Raw genomic sequence first — 19,843 nt, 5'->3', positions numbered from 1 at the left:
GGAAATTACTCCCTCCCAACTGCTTGTGGGGACAGGTAATCTTTTGTAAAACTAAGGCTGAGAAGGAAATTAGTCTAACATAACTGATGAGGTAGGCAGTGCTGTCAATACGCACTATCAGAGATAAAACAGAACCTCAGGCACTTCCCTGGTGGTCCGGGGGCTAAGACTCAGGACTCCCAATGCAGGGGGCCTGGGTTCGATCCCTGGTCGGGGAACTAGATTCCGCATGCTATAACTAAAGGTCTCGCAAGCCACGACAAAGATCCAGCATGCTGCAACTAAGACGTGTTGCAGCCAGACAGACAAACAAAACATAATCTCAATTATGTTCAGGATCCTCAGAAACAGACCCTGAGGTAAGACTTGGAGTGTAAGGAGTTTATTTGGGAGGCAATTTGAGGAAATACTAGTTGATGCGTATTTCAAAGAAAGGAGAGAGACCAATAAGTAAGTTACCACTGTGCTTGGGCAACTGGGATTATTTTTTATACCACCAGGGGACTCTGGGAGTCAGTTTTGAACATGAACCAAAAATTATCCACTGGTATCTACTTCACTCATTAGCATGGCTACTTTCAAAAACAAAACAGAAATACATGTTAAGAATGCAGAGAAATTGGACACTTTGCTCACTGTTGAGGGAGTGTAAAAAGTGGAAAGTACTATGGTGATTCCTTAAAAAACTAAAAATGGAATTGCCATCTGATTCAGAAATTGTACTTCTTTATTTATATCCAAAAGAATGGAAAACAGGGACCCAGATAGTTATCTGCACCTTCATGGTCATAACAGCATTATTCACAATTGTCTACAAGTGGAAGCAATCCAAATGTCCACCTGCAGGTAAAGAAAACAGGGCATATGTATGATGAGGTATTACTCAGCCTTTAAAAACGAAGGGAACCCTGCCATTTACGATGAACCTGGAGGACATTAAGCTAAGTGAAATAAGCCAGACATAGAAAGACATGTCTGTAATGATCTCGTTTATATGTGGGGTTTAAATGGCCAAAATGCACAGAAGCCAAGAGTAGAATGGTGGTTACCAGGGGCTGGGGGAGGGGGAAATGGAGAAGTGATGGTCAAAAGGTACAAAATTTCAGTTATATAAGTAATAAATTCTGGAGATCTACTATATAGCATAGATCCTATGGTTAACAATACAGTGTTGTACTCCTAACATTTATAAGAGGGTAGATTTTATGTTACATGTTATAAACATAAGAATAATAATAATATAATAGTAATAATCATACGGAGGGAAACTTTGGGAGGAGATGATTGTGTGTTTTTTTTTTATTTTATTTTTTTCTTGTGACAAAAGTCACATAATAGTGATGCGTATGTTTATGGCTTTGATGGCTGTGATGATTTCATGGCTGTATACTTATCCTCAAACTCAATGAGTTGTATTACACTAAATTTGTACAACTTTTACATGTCAATCATCCCTCAATAAAGTGTTTTTTAAAAAACTAGTTATGTAGTCTTCCCTGGTAGCTCAGCTGGTAAAGAATATGCCTGCAATGCAGGAGACCACGGTTCAATTCCTGGGTCGGGAAGATACCCTGGAGAAGGGAAAGGCTACCCACTCCAGTGTTCTGGCCTGGAGAAATCTACAGACTGTATAGTCCATGGGGTCACAAAGAGTCAGACACGAATGAGCGACTTTCACTTCACTATGTAGTGTTAGGACCAATTTTATACTTCTCTGAGCCTTGGTGCTTTCTTCTATAAAGTTGGTATGATAGTACCTAAAGTAGGTACTTGTCATGTGCTCTGCTGTTGATATAAACTGGTTCCCAATCTTAGGGGCTTCACTGTGAGTCTAGAGGGAAGTGGGGAAGCCGATATGGGGATGTGCATCCTCTTAGGTGTCCTGGTGTGGAGGGCTTCACCTGGTTCTGGCTGACTGGATGCTCCTGCCTTGAAGTTTGGAGGTTGAGTGAATGGTTATGAAGGAATGAGAGAGAATGGATGCTCAGGTGAGGCAGAGATGTCTAGGAGAGAGTCTGCATCCATCGGTGGTGCAGGCTCGCATAGGACTCTATGGCTGCTGCTCAGAAATCGTCTGATGCTTGAGACAAGCAGAGGGGACATGTTGCTGATCTAAGTCCTGCATGTGAGAGTTCTTGTGGGGATCAAATGAAATTAGTTATGTAAGGCATTCTGTATAGCTTCTGGCAGGGACTCATATGGTTTCTTTCCCTCCTTGACCAAGCAGAAACTCTTTAGAACTGCAGACTCTGATTGCTGAGTTCAGGCTGATGACTTTTTCTCCATCTTGCGTCCAACCATCTTGCCCTCTTTCTCATGTATACTTCACGTACTCTCCCAGGAAAACAAAAAGGTGAACGCTCACAGATTTAATTCTATTCAGAAGGAGGCACAGAACAATGACTGTTTAGTTTGGTTGTAGTTTACTGACATCATCTATCACAGGAGACTTTGTTCTTTTTTCTCTTTAGTTTCTTGCCAGTAGATACATCTTTTCTTCCCCCCCCTCCCAATTAAATTCTATGTAGAACTCCAATATATGAATTAAAAGTTCTTGCTACTTTGAATATTGGAGAAGGAAATGGCAACCCACTCTGGTGTTCTTGCCTTGAGAATCCCAGGGACAAGGAAGCCTGGTGGGCTGCCGTCTCTGGGGTCGCACAGAGTCGGACACCGCTGAAGTGACTTAGCAGTAGCAGCAGCAGCTACTTTGAATATGCTTCACAATATATTTTCCCCTTGCCAAGAACAACTTTCTGTTTTGCAAAGATGGGCTCAATAAAGGACAGAAATGCTATGGACCTAACAGAAGCAGAAGATATTAAGAAGAGGTGGCAAGAATACACAGAAGAACTGTACAAAAAACATCTTCATGACCAAGATAATCACAATGGTGTGATCACTCACCTAGAGCCAGACATCCTGGAATGTGAAGTCAAGTGGGCCTTAGAAAGCATCATTACGAACAAAGCTAGTGGAGGTTATGGAATTCCAGTTGAGCTATTTCAAATCCTGAAAGATGATGCTGTGAAAATGCTGCACTCAATATGCCAGCAAATTTGGAAAACTCAGCAGTGGCCACAGGACTGGAAAAGGTCAGTTTTCATTCCAATCCCAAAGAAAGGCAATGCCAAAGAATGCTCAAACTACCACACAATTGCACTCATCTCACATGCTAATAAAGTAATGCTCAAAATTCTCCAAGCCAGGCTTCAGCAATATGTGAACTGTGAACTTCCTGATGTTCAAGCTGGTTTTAGAAAAGGCAGAGGAACCAGAGATCAAATTGCCAACGTCCGCTGGATCATCGAAAAAGCAAGAGAGTTCCAGAAAAACATCTATTTCTGCTTTATTGACTATGCCAAAGCCTTTGACTGTGTGGATCACAATAAACTGTGGAAAATTCTGAAAGAGATGGGAATACCAGACCACCTGACCTGCCTCTTGAGAAACCTGTATGCAGGCCAGGAAGCAACAGTTAGAACTGGACATGGAACAGCAGACTGGTTCCAAATAGGAAAAGGAGTACGTCAAGGCTGTATATTGTCACCCTGCTTATTTAACTTATATGCAGAGTACATCACGAGAAACACTGGGCTGGAAGAAGCACAAGCTGGAATCAAGATTGCCGGGAGAAATATCAATAACCTCAGACATGCAGATGACACCACCCTTATGGCAGAAAGTGAAGAAAAACCAAAAAGCCTCTTGATGAAAGTGAAAGTGGAGAGTGAAAAAGTTGGCTTAAAGCTCAACATTCCGAAAACGAAGATCATGGCATCTGGTCCCATCACTTCATGGGAAATAGATGGGGAAACAGTGGAAACAGTGTCAGACTTTATTTTTCTGGGCTCCAAAATCACTGCAGATGGTGACTGCAGCCATGAAATTAAAAGACGCTTACTCCTTGGAAGGAAAGTTACGATCAACCTAGATAGCATATTGAAAAGCTGAGACATTACTTTGCCAACAAAGGTCCTTCTAGTCAAGGCTATGGTTTTTCCAGTGGGCATGTATGGGTGTGAGAGTTGGACTGTGAAGAAAGCTGAGCACCGAAGAATTGATGTTTTTGAATTGTGGTGTTGGAGAAGACTCTTGAGAGTCCCTTGGACTGCAATGAGATCCAACCAGTCCATTCTGAAGGAGATCAGCCCTGGGATGTCTTTGGAAGGACTGATGCTGAAGCTGAAACTCCAGTACTTTGCCCACCTCATGCGAAGAGCTGACTCATTGGAAAAGACTCTGATGTTGGGAGGGATTGGGGGTAGGAAGAGAAGGGGACAACAGAGGATGAGATGGCTGGATGGCATCACTGATTCGATGGACATGAGTCTGAGTGAACTCTGGGAGTTGGTGATGGACATGGAGGCGTGGCGTGTTGTGATTCATGGGGTTGCAAAGAGTTGGACATGACTGAGTGACTGAACTGAACTGAACTGAATTAGTGACCTGTCTTATCCCAATTCTTTGGTTCTTCATCTAGATAAACACATTTGTATCATTATTGTCATCTTCACACTTCAGTTCAGTTCCATCATTCAGTCATGTCTGACTCTTTGTGACCCCATGGACTGCAGCATGCCAGGCCTCCTTGTGCATCACCAACTCCTGGAGTTTACTCAAACTCATGGCCATCGAGTCAGTAATTCCATCCAACCATCTCATCCTCTGTCGTCCTCTTCTCCTCCTGCCCTCAAGCTTTCCTAGCATCAGGGTCTTTTCAAATGTCAGTTCTTCACATCAGGTGGCCGAAGTGTTGGAGTTTAGGCTTCAGTATCAGTCCTTCCAATGAATATTCAGGACTGATTTCCTTTAGGATAGACTAGTTGGATCTCCTTGCAGTCCAAGAGACTCTCAAGAGTCTTCAACACCACACTTTAAAAGCATCAATTCTTTGGCCCTCAGCTTTCTTTATAGTCCAACTCTCATATACGTACATGACTACTAGAAAAACCATAGCTTTGACTAGACAGACATTTGTCAGCAAAGTACTGTCTCTGCTTTTTAGTATTCTGTCTAGGTTGGTCATAACTTTTCTTCCAAAGAGCAAGCATTCTTAATTTCATGGCTGCAGTCACCATCTACAGTGATTTTGGAGCCCCCCAAAATAAAGTCTGTCACTATTTCCATTGTTTTCTCACCTATTTGTCATGAAGTGATGGGACCGGATGCCATGATATTAGTTTTCTGAATGTTGAGTTTTAAGCCAACTTTTCACTCTCCTCTTTCACTCTCATCAAGAGGCTCTTTAGTTCATCAGGGTGATATCATCTGCATATCTGAAGTTATTGATATTTCTCTCAGCAATCTTGATTCCAGCTTGTGCTTTCTCCAGTCCAGCATTTTTGATGATGTACTCTGCATATTAAGTTAAATAAGCAGGGTGACAATATACAGCCTTGACATACTCCTTTCCCGATTTGGAACCAGTCTGTTGTTCCACGTCCAGTTCTAACTGTTGCTTCCTAACCTGCATACAGATTTGTCAAGAGTCAGGTCAGGTGTCTGGTATTCCAGTCTCTTTAAGAATTTTCCATAATTTGTTGTGATCCACACAGTCAAGGCTTTGGCATAGTCAATAAAGCAGAAATAGATGTTTTTCTGGAGCTCTCTTGCTTTTTCGATAATCCAGCGGATGTTGGCAATTTGATCTCTGGTTCCTCTGCCTTTTCTAAATCCAGCTTGAACATCTGGAATTTCATGATTCACATACTGCTGAAGCCTGGCTTGGAGAATTTTGAGCATTACTTTGCTAGCGTGTGCTGCTGCTTCCAAGTCGCTTCGGTCCTGTCCGACTCTGTGCGACCCCATAGATGGCAGCCCACCAGGCTCCCCCGTCCCTGGGATTCTCCAGGCAAGAACACTGGAGTGGGTTGCCATTTCCTTCTCCAATGCATGAAAGTGAGAATTGAAAGTGAGGTTGCTCAGTCATGTCCGACTCTTCGTGACCCCATGGACTGTAGCCTACCAGGCTCCTCCATCCATGGGATTTTCCAGGCAAGAGCACTGGAGTGGGGTGCCATTGCCTTCTCCTGCTAGTGTGTGAGATGAGTGTGATTGTGCAGCACTGCAACATTATATATAATACCTAGGTGGCATTCAGTGAAGATTTATCGAAGGCAAAGGCCCACTGTTGACAGGAAACAGTGCTCTTACCCTTAGTTTAGTTACCAGTACATTTTAATCCAAAGAACACAAAACCTTTATGACAGCTGGGCACAGGGACTAGGGAACTGCTGAGATGAAAGGAAGACAGTAGTTTGTGGTCTGACAGAAGCAGGAAATAACAGTATTTTTATTTATTTCCCTAATGGTGAATGATGCTGAACTTCTTTTCATGTGCTTATTTACCTCTGTATATTCAATTCGGTGGGGCAACTGAGAGAATTTTTTGTCATCTTCTAATAGAATGGCTTGTTTCCTTCTCTTCATGTTTAAAGTATTTTTTATATATTCTGGGCACAAATTCCTTGTTAGATGACTGATTTGAAAATATTGTCTCCTAGTTTACAGCCTGTCTTTTCATCTCTTAATAGTGTCTTTAACATTTTTAATTTATATGAAGTCTAAATTTAACTTATTTTTTTCTTGTACGGATTATACTTTTGGAATCACACTTAAGAATTCTTCCCTTGACTTAGGTAACAGAGATTTCCCCCTATATATTCTTTTCAGAGATTTATAGTTGCATTTAGATCTATGATCCGAGTTAATTTTTGTGTAAGATGTGAGGTTTGCTTCAAGGCTCCTCCCTCCCTCCCTTTCTCTTTTTCCTTCCTATACCAAATTGTTCCAGAACCATTTGTTGAAAAGGATATCTTTTCTCTGAAATTGCTGTTCCACTTGTTTCCAAAAGGAGTTGAGCATATTTGAGTTGATCAGTTTCTAGTTTCTCTATTCTGTTCTATTGATCAATATGGCTATCCTCCCATCAGCACTACAATTCATAATATAACCATAAATGAAGTTTCAAAATCAAGTAATGTAATTTCTCCAACTTGATTCTTTTTTTTTTTTCATCATTTTAGCTATTCTAGTTACTTGGGCTTTTCACATAAATTTTGGAATCAGCTTGTCTGTATCTACAAAAATCTTCACAAGATTTGATAGAAATTGCATTCAACATAGATCAACTTGGGATGTACTGACATTTTTACTTTGTGGAATTTTCCAGTCTATGAATATAGTATGTTTCTCCATTGAAGGCATTTAAAAAAAATTTATTTTACAAGAGTTTTTTAGATTCCAGCTATGTATTAGAAGACATCCTGTGCATGGTTTGTTAGATTTATACCTGAAAGTTCAGATTTTTTAGAACTATTAAAATAATATTATGTTTTTAATTTGGGTTTCTAATTAATCATTGCTAGACTATAGAAATATGATTTTTTTTTCTGTTGACTTTGTATTCTGCAACCTTGCTAAACTCATCTAAGTTCTAGAAGTTCTTTTGTAGAGTCATTGGGATTTTCTTCATAGACAATTATTTTGATTTTTTTTAATGTCCTCATTTATTAAATTTCTTAGGAAAGTGAGGATTGAATAGGGCCTGATGCCATCACTATGAATAACCCCTTAAAGGATCAGAAAAATAAGATTCAGGGTCTTGGGGTTCATATAGCAGAAAAAGACAGCTATCAAGATTGGGAGAAATAACTAAGAAACTAGAATACATTCCATTTAGAGTGTACATGAGAAAAAGAATTAAGATCAATAACACCTCAATTCATTAAAAAATTGTAAAAAGCAATAAAAGAAAATTCTAGCTTTTATGATGGGCATATTATATTCAATGTTCTGGTTTTTAGGTTGGGTCATGAGGCAAGGAATTATGACACTGCATTTAAATATTACAACCTAAAGCCATTGAAGTTTATTGCTCTCAGAGAGAACACAATATTTAGTACTGCACTGTTGTTAACTCTTGATTGCAACCTTAGATTTAAAAATGTGTCTTAGTATATTAAAGAGATGTATTACAAATAATATGGATTCAAGTCTGTTCTGAAGACCGTGTTCCAGTCCTTACTGAATGACCTTGAGTGAGTTACTTGGTCTCTGCATCTCAGTTTGTTTATTTGAAAAATTGGAATGGTCTGCAAACTATTTCATTTTATGTGTGTGTGTGTGTATATATATATATATATTTCATAGATGCTTGGGAAGCAATGAGATTAAATGTCACTGTCACAATTTTACAAATGAAAGTCCCTTGACAAGAGGATTGAGTGATGACCTTGCTCAAGATCACACTACAGATAATGAATCAAGTAGAGACTTGGATCTAAAAGCTCTCGAACTCTCAAGCCCATGTGTTTATTAAGTTATGGAAAGTTCCAAGTGACAAAATCAGGACGCTAACAGAGTCTGGTGGGGCTGCAGAGGGGAGAGGAAGGCAGCCCGCACCACAGGGCCACAGACTAGCCTTTCAGGAGGGACAATTACCTGCCAGGAGAAACTTACTGATACATTGCAATTATCTTGTAAATGTGACCTTTAACAGTGGGACAATACAAAGTTGCCTCAGTGCATTTAAAAAACAAGTATTATCCATGTGTTTTAATTTAAGGATCAAATTGAAGGGATAGAATTGAGTTTTTAATTAGAGCTTCTCCCAGCTACTTAGAAAATTTTCCACTGAAATAGAATGATGATAGATAAGTATCTAGGAGAAATAAGAAAATGAAAACTTCATTGTTTCCTTCAAGAAGTAGACAAGGGGCTAAATTAAGACACACTGAAACCACCTTCAATTTTTTTCTCCCATATCTTAAGGAGAAAAGAAAGCAAGTGAATGAATAGTGTATGCAGCCAGTAATCGTATCAAGGAGGTGCCGATCTCATCTTGAAGATAAAGCTCAATGAGGTGAATGGTCTTCTTTCCAGTTGCATGACCAGCAAAACATAACTTGGTACTCAATTCCAGGCTCCCATGATTCCAAAGATTTGCTCCATCCAGTGCTTCGTACTGCTTCTCAAAGAGTAAACGATGCTTCTTCCAATTTTGATTCTGAGGCGTGACTTACTAATATTGCAAAGGCATTGTATAATGGATACGCTGTGTGGCATTATCACCACTGCCAAAGCCAGCGAATCATTAACATCTTCAGCTGGGTGGTGTGACTGTTCCTGCCATGGTTATCTTGTCCGCTTTCCATTCAGAGTTTTGGATTAAATATTCATTCACCATTAAAATATTAATGCAGCCTCACTGTTTCTGTAACAAATATTAAATCCTTATGGCCTTTCCAGGCAATGCGTAAGTTGTGCATTTCATATCCCCGAGGAAACTGCTTGCCTGCTGGCCCCTCGTGTTCACAGTTCTGTGCACGCCTCTTGGTTGCGAGAGTCTGGGAGGGCGCAAGAGGGAAGAGGCAAATGATCTGTCCACCAAGCCCCTGCCCAGTCACTTCCTTTCCTCTTACTCGGGGCTAATGCTGTCTTGTCTCTGGTCCAAGGAATGCACCAATTGGCAATTCAGGAAGCCAGCAGAATAGAGAAAAGCAAGATCACTGTGATAAAAACACACTGTTAACACTAAACTAGAAATCAAATATTTCAGGAAAGATAATTTCATCCTTCTTCATTATCCCGACCTTACTCACTTTTTTTCCTCTGGAAATGGATCTTTTTTGTTGTTGTTTCAGTTTTTCAGTTTTACTATTATTATTTAGGACACACCATTCACATTCACATTTTGGGGAAAGGAAACAATTCATACTGAGAAAGGGCTCTCTTTGTAGTCTCAAAAAGCTTTCTTCACAAATATGGTGCTCATAATTATCTGTGAGCTTTTGTCAAAATGCAGATTCCATGGCATACTAAATCAGAATTTGACTTTGGCTATGTTTTTAAGAGCTAAGATTACAATACATTTCAATCTGAGATGCCTCAGCTTGAATATTGGGTTAACGAGGCTTTGACTTCAGACTCTGCATTCAGATGTTTATATCTTTCCTTTTCTCCTTTGCTCTTCACTTCTCTTCTTTTCACAGTTATCGATAAAGGACAGAAATGGTATGGACCTAACAGAAGCAGAAGATATTAAGAAGAGGTGGCAAGAATACACAGAAGAACTGTACAAAAAACATCTTCATGACCAAGATAATCACGATGGTGTGATCACTGACCTAGAGCCAGACATCCTGGAATGTGAAGTCAAGTGGGCCTTGGAAAGCATCACTACAAACAAAGCTAGTGGAGGTGATAGAATTCCAATTGAGCTATTCCAAATCCTGAAAGATGATGCTGTGAAAGTGTTGCACTCAATATGCCAGCAAATTTGGAAAACTCAGCAGTGGCCACAGGACTGGAAAAGGTCAGTTTTCATTCCAATCCCAAAGAAAGGCAATGCCAAAGAATGCTCAAACTACCGCACAATTGCACTCATCTCACATGCTAGTAAAGTAATTCTCAAAATTCTCCAAGCCAGCCTTCAGCAGTATGTGAACCATGAACTTCCTGATGTTCAAGCTGGTTTTAGAAAAGGCAGAGGAACCAGAGATCAAATTGCCAACATCTGCTAGATCATGGAAAAAGCAAGAGAGTTCCAGAAGAACATCTATTTCTGCTTTATTGACTATGCCAAAGCCTTTGACTGTGTGGATCACAATAAACTGTGGAAAATTCTGAAAGAGATGGGAATACCAGACCACCTGACCTGCCTCTTGAGAAACCTGTATGCAGGTCAGGAAGCAACAGTTAGAACTGGACATGGAACAACAGACTGGTTCCAAGTAGGAAAAGGAGTTCGTCAAGGCTGTATATTGTCACCCTGTTTAACTTATATGCAGAGTACATCATGAGAAACGCTGGACTGGAAGAAGCACAAGCTGGAATCAAGATTGCTGGGAGAAATATCAATAACCTCAGATATGCAGATGACACCACCCTTATGGCAGAAAGTGAAGAGGAACTAAAAAGCCTCTTGATGAAAGTGAAAGTGGAGAGTGAAAAAGTTGGCTTAAAGCTCAAAATTCAGAAAACGAAGATCATGGCATCTGGTCCCATCACTTCATGGGAAATAGATGGGGAAACAGTGGAAACAGTGTCAGACTTTATTTTTATGGGCTCCAAAATCACTGCAGATGGTGACTGCAGCCATGAAATTAAAAGAAGCTTACTCCTTGGAAGGAAAGTTATGACCAACCTAGATAGCATATTGAAAAGCAGAGACATTATTTTGCCAACAAAGGTTCATCTAGTCAAGGCTATGGTTTTTCCAGTGGTCATGTATGGATGTGAGAGTTGGACTGTGAAGAAGGCTGAGTGCCGAAGAATTGATGCTTTTGGACTGTGGTATTGGAGAAGACTCTTGAGAGTCCCTTGGACTGCAAGGAGATCCAACCAGTCCATTCTGAAGATCAGCCCTGGGATGTCTTTGGAAGGACTGATGCTGAAGCTGAAACTCCAGTACTATGGCCACCTCATGTAAAGAGTTGACTCATTGGAAAAGACTCTGATGCTAGGAGGGATTGGGGGCAAGAGGAGAAGGGGAAGACAGAGGATGAGATGGCTGAATGGCATCACTGACTCAATGGACATGAGTCTCAGTGATCTCCCGGAGTTGGTGATGGACAGGGAGGCCTGATGTGCTGTGATTCACAACTGAGCGACTGATCTGATCTGACTTCAGACAGATTGGGGGTTAGAATTTTGGCTCCACTCTTTATTTATTCTGGGGATCTGGGCAATTTGGTTTTGTAGTTTCCTTATAGATAAAAGTGAGAATAATAATTCTGATTTCAATCAAGACACTAAACTGTCACCTCCAAAAGCTTCCTTTTGCCCCTTTGTGATCTGTCGTTATTGTTGTTTTAAAGATGTTTAAAATGCTTGAAAAATATGATTTTTGACCATTTGGTGATATGCATGGCACATCAGTTCAGTTCCATTCAGTCGCTCAGTCGTGTCCGACCCTTTGTGACCCCATGAATTGCAGCACGTCAGGCCTCCCTGTCCATTACCAACTCCCAGAGTTCACTGAGACTCAAGTCGATCGAATCAGTGATGCCATCCAGCCATCTCATCCTCTGTCGTCCCCTTCTCCTCCTGCCCCCAATTCCTCCCAGCATCAGAGTCTTTTCCAATGAGTCAACTCTTCGCATGAGGTGGCCATAGTACTGGAGTTTCAGCTTCAGCATCAGTCCTTCCAAAGACATCCCAGGGCTGATCTTCAGAATGGACTGGTTGGATCTCCTTGCAGTCCAAGGGACTCTCAAGAGTCTTCTCCAGTACCACAGTTCAAAAGCATCAATTCTTCGGCGCTCAGCCTTCTTCACAGTCCAACTCTCACATCCATACATGCCCACTGGAAAAACCATAGCCTTGACTAGATGAACCTTTGTTGGCAAAGTAATGTCTCTACTTTTGAATATGCTATCTAGGTTGGTCATAACTTTCCTTCCAAGGAGTAAGCGTCTTTTAATTTCATGGCTGCAGTCACCATCTGCTGTGATTTTGGAGCCCAAAACATAAACAATCAACAAATAAGATATCTTTACTGATAGCATCAAATTCATATGAAAATAGGTTGGCCAACCCCAACCTGTATACGGGAAAATTATACTAGTAAGTCTGGTTAAGCTCCTTCTTTATCAATGCAAAGTTAACCCCAGGATCAGAGGAACTTAAGCTTCTGCATAGCAAAGTGAAAGTGGAAGTCACTCTGTCGTGTCCAACTCTTTGTGACCCCAGGGACTACACATGGAGTTCTCCGGGCCAGAATACTGGAGTGGGTAGCCTTTCCCTCCTCCAGGGGATCTTCCCAACCTAGGGATCAAATGCACTCTAGGCAGATTCTTCACCAGCTGAGCCACAAGGGAAGCCCAAGAATAGTGAAGTGGGTAGGTTATCCCTTCTCCAGGGGATTTTCAGGAAACTATAAACAAGACTAAAAGACAACCCTCAGAATGGGAGAAAATAATTGCAAGTGAAGCAACTAACAAAGGATAAATATCCAAAATGCACAAGTAGCTCATGGAACTCAATATCAGAAAAAGAAACAACCCAATCAAAAAACGGGTGGAAGACCTAAACAGACATTTCTCCAAAGAAGATGTACAGATGGTACATGAAAAGATGCTCAACATCGCTCATCACTAGGGAAATGCAAATTAAAACTACTGTGAGGTATCACCTCACATCAGTCAGAAGGACTGTCTTCAAAAAATCTACAGACAATAAATGCTGCAGAGGGTGTGGAGAAAAGGAGACCCTCTTGCACTGTTGCTGGGAATGTAAATTGATACAGCCACTATGGAGAACAGTATGGGGATTTCTTAAAAATCTAGGAATAAAACTACCATATGATGCAGCAATCCCACTATGGGCATTTACCCTGAGAAAGTTGTAATTCAAAAAGACACATGTACCCAATGTTCACTGCAGCATTATTTACAATAGCTAGAACATGAAAGCAACCTAAATATCCATCAACAGATGATGTATACAGAAGTTTCGGTATATATATGAAATAGAATATTACTCAGCCATTAAAAAGGAATGGATTTGAGTCAGTTGAACTGAGGTGGATGAACTTAGAGCCTATTATACAGAGTGAAGTAAGTCAGAAAGAGAAAAGTTTCATATATTAATGCATATATATGTAATCTAGGAAAAATGGTTCTGATGAACCTATTTGCAGGGCAGGAATAGAGAATGAACATATGGACACAGTGGGGGAAGGAGAGAGTAAGATGAACTGAAACGGTAGTATGGACATATACACACTACCCATGTGTAAAATAGAGAGCGAGTGGGAAGTTGCTGTATAACTCAGGGAGCTCAGCCCAGTGCTCTATGATCACCTGGAGGGGTGAGAAGATGGGATGTGGGAGAGAGGCTCAGGAGGGAGGGGATATGTGTATACTCATGGCTGATTTACACTAGCCTATGGCAGAAATGAATGCAATATTATAAAGCAATCATCCTCCAATTAAAATTTAAAAAGTAAAATAATGAAAAAGGAACATACAAGAAGGGACAAGGGAATTTCAAAGGCATAGTTCAAGGAAGCCTAATTGGAAGTCTCCAACATGTTCTCTATAAGGCTTCTGATTTTCAGAATTAACTCATCCTGGGGAAGAGAGAGTTTCTCTCTGGCAGACTGTGAAGAGGGCTGATTTACTGGAGGATTAATTGTGGCTACTTCATCTCTCTGTAAGTTGATCTTGTGGCCCAGCCCCACCCCCATCCCACCCTTGGCTCACTGAGTTTTGGTACTCTATCCTAGCGCCATTGGAATTCCCCTAGGAGTTTTGAGGAAAAGGTCCTAGAGGTATAGAATTCTATAGCTGTAAGGTAAAATATACCTAGGTATTTCATAGCAGGTAGATGGGGAAAAGATGGAAACAGTGACAGATTTTATTTTCTTGGGCTCCAAAATCACTGCAGATGGTAACTGCTGCCATCAATCCAGGGACTGAACCTGGGTCTCCTGCACTGCAGGCAGATTCTTTACCATCTGAGCACCAGGGGAGCCCATGACAAACCTAGACAATGTATTAAAAAGCAGAGACATCACTTTGCTGACAAGGGTCTGTGTAGTCAAAGCTATGGTTTTACCAGTAGTTGTATGGATGTGACAGTTGGACCATAAAGAAGGCTGAGTGCCAAAGAATTGATGCTTTTGAATTGTAATACTGGAAAAGACTTGAGATGTCCTTGGACTGCAAGGAGATCAAATCAGTCAATTTTAAGGGATATTACCTGAATATTCATTGGAAGGACTGACGCTGAAACTCCAATACTTTGGCCACCTGATGCAAAGAGCCAAATCACTGGAAAAGACCCTAATAATGGGAAAGATTCAGAGCAAGAGGAGAAGTGGGTGACAGAGGATGAGATTGTTGGATGCTATCACCGACTCAATGAACATAAGTTTGACCAAACTCAGGGAGGTGGTGAAAGGCAGTAAAGCCTGGCATGCTGCAATCTATGGGGTCACAAAGAATCAGGCATGACTTAGTGACTGAACAACAACAGGGCTGTAGGGTCAAATATACCTAGGCAGAAATCTTGACTCTGTAACCTACCAGCTAATTAGAACTGGACAAGTCTTTTGACTTCTCAAATTCTTAGTTTCTGTACATTTAAATTAAGAACCATATTATCTTTTATGTTATGTTTAAAAGAGGAGACAAATGTAAAACATTAATTGTACCCTATTATTACTCTCATTTCTAATTCTTTTCTTTTGGTGAATACTTGATATTTTTTTATCTTTCCTGAGAAATTCACCAAAATAATTTCTATAGTTTATCCTTTCCTCTTCATTGTATCCTCCCCCGAGACCATCCGTCCTACACGCGCTCCTTAACTTGTTGACTTCTCTGGGAATGAAGGAGCCTGGTAGGCTACAGTCCACAGGGTCGCAAAGAGTCAAACATGACTGAGCGACTTCACTTTCACTTTCTTTCACTTTCTGGGAATATAGAGGATGCTGTAAGCCAGATTACAAATATTGTAAATTTTCAAAAAACATACAGACTATATAAAATGTTTCCCAAAATTGTTTGGCCACTGAACCCTTTCATTTATTAAGCAGTTTCTCCTAGTGGAACACCTCACATAATACTCATGTCTGGCAGACCCTTATATACAGTTGGAAGAAGAGTGGGCTTTGGAGAATGAGAGGAAAGAGCTCAGCTCTTGCCTATGCCATTCAGGAGCCGTGTTACTTTTACTTCTCTGAGCCTCCTTATTTCATGTGTAACAGCCCCAAGGTTTGAAATGCACAAAGTAAGACCTGTGCCTGTGTGCTCAGTCAGTCATGTCTGACTCTTTGTGACCCTGTGGGCTGTAGCCCTCTAGGCTCCTCTGTCCATGGGGTTTTACAAGCAAAAGTACTGGAGCGGATTGCCATTTCCTTCTTCAGGGCCTGACCCATGGACTGAACTCATGTCTCTTGTGTTTCCTGAATTGGCAGGCAGATTCTATACCACTGTGCCAACTGAGAAGCCCCAAAGCTGGTACATGGTAGGAATATGATCAGTTAAACCATCATCAGTTTTCTTGACAGGATCTAACAAGGATTTTACTTCTACAATAGTCTTTGGTTCTTTGAGATTCTATAGGGTAAATTTTTATGACATTAGCTTTTGGAGTGAATCAGGCAGTACTGATTTAATTTTAAAATATGCATGTGTCTTGACTTCTCCAATCATCCTTAAGAAAGACACCTCCAAAAATATTTGCATATAAATACTTTCACAAATATATCAGTACATTGGATCACTGTGTATGATATCTCACATTAAAAATAACCTCCGTATCTATCACTAGAGGACATGCTATCAAAATGAAATAGAACAAAACAAAACAGAGCTTTTCACTGAGTAATTTGATGTGGTCATTAAAAAGAATGATATTGATCTGATGGTATAGACATGGTAAGATTCTTCATGGCTGTTTTCCAGTGTCTGTAGCATAGGGCCTGACTCATTGCAGGCTATCACTAAATATTTTTGAAATACAATGAATCAATGTCACAATTTATTTCTGAATGAAAAAGCAAGTTGCAACACTATATACCTTTGTGTGTGTGTGTGTGTGTGTGTGTGTGTATTATATGCACACACACATGCATAGACTTTATTTTTTCTGGGTTCCAAAATCACTGCAGATAGTGATTGCAACCATGAAATTAAAAGATACTTACTCCTTGGAAGTAAAGTTATGACCAACCTAGACAGCATATTAAAAAGCAGAGACATTACTTTGTCAACAAAGGTCCATCTAGTCAAGGCTACGGCTTTTCCAGTGGTCATATATGGATGTGAACATTGTTCTATAAAGAAAGCTGAGTGCTGAAGAATTGATGCTTTTGAACTGTGGTGTTGGAGAAGACTCTTGAGAGTCCCTTGGACTGCAAGGAGATCCAACCACTCCATCCTAAAGGAGATCAGTCCTGGGTGTTCATTGGAAGGACTGATGTTGAAGCTGAAACTCCAATACTTTGGTCACCTGATGCGAAGAGCTGACTCATTTGAAAAGACCCTGATGCTGGGAAAGATTGAGGGCAGGAGAAGGGGACGCCAGAGGATGAGATGGCTGGATGGCATCACCGACTAGATGGACATGGGTTTGGGTAGACTCCGGGAGTTGGTGATGGACAGGGAGGCCTGGCATGCTGCGGTTCATGGGGTCGCAAAGAGTAGGACATGACTGAGCAACCAAACTGAACTGATACATGCATATGTATATATATACACATATACATACAAACATGTATAATAATATAGAATATCAGCAGCTGATAACATTGATTCTTTTTTTAGCCTAGATTTATTTACTAATTTTTAATTAATTGTTATTGGAGTCTACCTGCTTTACAGTGTTGTGTTAGTTTCTGACTCCACAGCAAAGTGAAACAGCTCTATGTACACACACATCCCCCCATTTTGGATTTCCTTTCCATTTAGGTCACCATAGAGCACTGAGTAGAGTTTCCTGTGCTACATGGTAGGTTTTCATTAAAAGGAAAACAAATATCCCACTGAATATGCATATATATGGAATCTAGAAAAATGGTATAATGATCTTATTTGCAGAGCTTCAATTCTTGAAGCACAGTTACTCTTGGCCCAAATCTAAATTTTATATCTTAATATTTAAAAATCTTCCTCATGGTTTCTGCAAGTTTCAGGACTTTCCCCCTCATGTCTCTACCTGCTGCTACATATCATGCTGCTTCCATCCTACCCCACTTGAACCTGGGGTGCAAAACTCAATCCTTTTGTCTCTATCTCTAAGAATCAACTCACATCCAAGTCTTTTCTTGTGTTGGGTTCATGTTGCTAGAGAGTTACAGTGTTTTATCAAGCAGAGAGGTAAGAATTGAAACAAGATTGGCTTCCTAGTTTCAGCATCACCCACTTTCCTTCCTCCAGCCCTCTCCCAGTCCATCCTCCACCTTCAGGGGAGCAGCCTCTTTATATATTTATATATTTCCTCCCAAACTCTTGTAGCCATATTACAGGCTCCTATTTTCTTACTTACATATTCCCCAAAGAATGTCCTTTATACAATGAATCCCTCTGAATAGGGCAGCTTCCTCCCATCCCATCTAATTGCAATAGTCAATTCATAGTCAAAAATGTGGAAGGTTACACATTATACTATTAATCGTCACCATGTTTGGGGTTATGAGCTTGCTGAGATTGGGGTATATAGTTGGCAAAGGAATTTTACACTTTCATGGGCAAATTTCTATGTTGCTTGAAATTTCTGACACAGTATGATTTTTGTTTATAATCAAATTAAAAAAGGAGACACACACAGTCCCAGTTCCCAATTTCTACCATCTGAATAGAAGAATATGAGGCAAGTGAGAAACTGAGCCTGTTTAGTGACAAAATGCTGCAAAATGAAAGGAGAAACCAACCAAAAGAGACTTGACTCTATTCCAACTGATAGAACTTAGCACCCCAATGTATTAGGAAAGGGGAGCTTAAATCTTCTTGGGGGATCTCCTAGCAGAGCCTTTCCATATTAAGCAGACACTGAGCCCCGAAAGTGAAAGCCCTTCCATTTAGGCATGAGAAGAGTGTGTTGTTTAAATAAAGTCCCAGTTAATACCCTGGTTGTACACCTGTGAGTGAGAGCTCTGTGGAGAAGCCTGTCAGCAACATCCATTATGCTAAATAGTTGTGGAAGCACCGGGTACCTGGCTGCTGAGATAATAACACCAATGGCATTTGAACATTTTAAAGCTGTGACTAATCTTTGTTTCCTGCTCTTTTCTTATGCTTGAAATTAAATACTGTTCTCTCTTTGGAAGAGTTGATTTCCACAGGAAATGTTACTAATTGATAGCACCGACAGTGGGGAGTGTTCATTTTCCTTGAAGGCCCAAGAAGTCTGACTCTCTGTGACCCCATGGACTATACAGTCCATGGAGTTCTCCAGGCCAGAATACTGGAGTGGGTAGCCTTTCCCTTCTCCAGGGGATCTTCCCAACCCAGGGACCGAACCCAGGTCTCCCACATAGCAGGCAGATTCTTTACTGGATGAGCCACAAGGGAAGCCCAAGAAGTCCATAGGGATGTTCTTTCACTTCACATCTTTCTCTGGCTCCAGAGGCTCATGGGACAGCAGAAAAGAGTTAATTTATAATAATAAAGACAACGTTCCATTGTATGTATTACCATGTCTTCTTTATCCATTCATCCACTGAGGAACACTGAGGTTGCTTCCATGTTCTGGCTATTATAAATTGATATAGACACACTACAATACATGTATTTAAAGTAGATATCTAATAAGAACCTACTGTCTAGCACAGAGAACTCTACTCAATACTCTGTAATGATCTAGATTGGAAAATAATCTTAAAAAGAGTAGGTACACGTATAATTGATTAACTGCTGTAGAGTGGAATCTAACACAACATTTTAAATTGATTATACGCCAATAAAATTAGTTAAAAAGGGAGAAAGATGATGCTAATCATGATAACAATGGAAGCTAATATTTCAGTGCTTGCTGCTAAATTCTGAAATAAAGAATTTTATATATAAGAACTGACTCTATCCTTTCAAAAGTCTATGAGATAAATGTTATTCAATGCTTCTCTTCAGTTCAGATCAGTTCAATCGCTTTGCGACACCATGGACTGTAGCACGCCAGGCCTCCCTGTCCATCACCAACTCCCGGAGTTTACCCAAACTCATGTCCATTGAGTCAGTGATGTCATCCAACCATCTCATCCTCCGTCGTCCCCTTCTCCTCCTGCCCTCAATCTTTCCCAACATCAGGGTCTTTTCAAACGAGTCAGGTTTTTGCATCAGGTGGCCACAGTATTGGAGTTTCAGCTTCAGCATCAGTCCTTCCAATTAACACC

The 19,843-nt window shown here is 40.5% G+C and overlaps 1 long non-coding RNA gene across 1 annotated transcript in view; it reads right to left on the bottom strand.

The window, feature by feature from the left end:
* Window positions 1-706: 706 nt before the first annotated feature.
* LOC133253215 (uncharacterized) overlaps window positions 707-19,843 on the bottom strand; it is a 76,841-nt gene continuing 57,704 nt past the window's right edge. The window contains exon 3 of the long non-coding RNA XR_009738240.1: window positions 707-840. This is a non-coding gene — a long non-coding RNA (uncharacterized LOC133253215). The remainder of the gene's footprint in view (window positions 841-19,843) is intronic.

Source organism: Bos javanicus, chromosome 8, assembly GCF_032452875.1.
Source record: "Bos javanicus breed banteng chromosome 8, ARS-OSU_banteng_1.0, whole genome shotgun sequence".
NCBI lineage: Eukaryota > Metazoa > Chordata > Mammalia > Artiodactyla > Bovidae > Bos > Bos javanicus.
The sequence above is the reverse complement of the archived record's forward strand: the minus strand, read 5'-3'. Positions and strand labels throughout refer to the sequence as shown.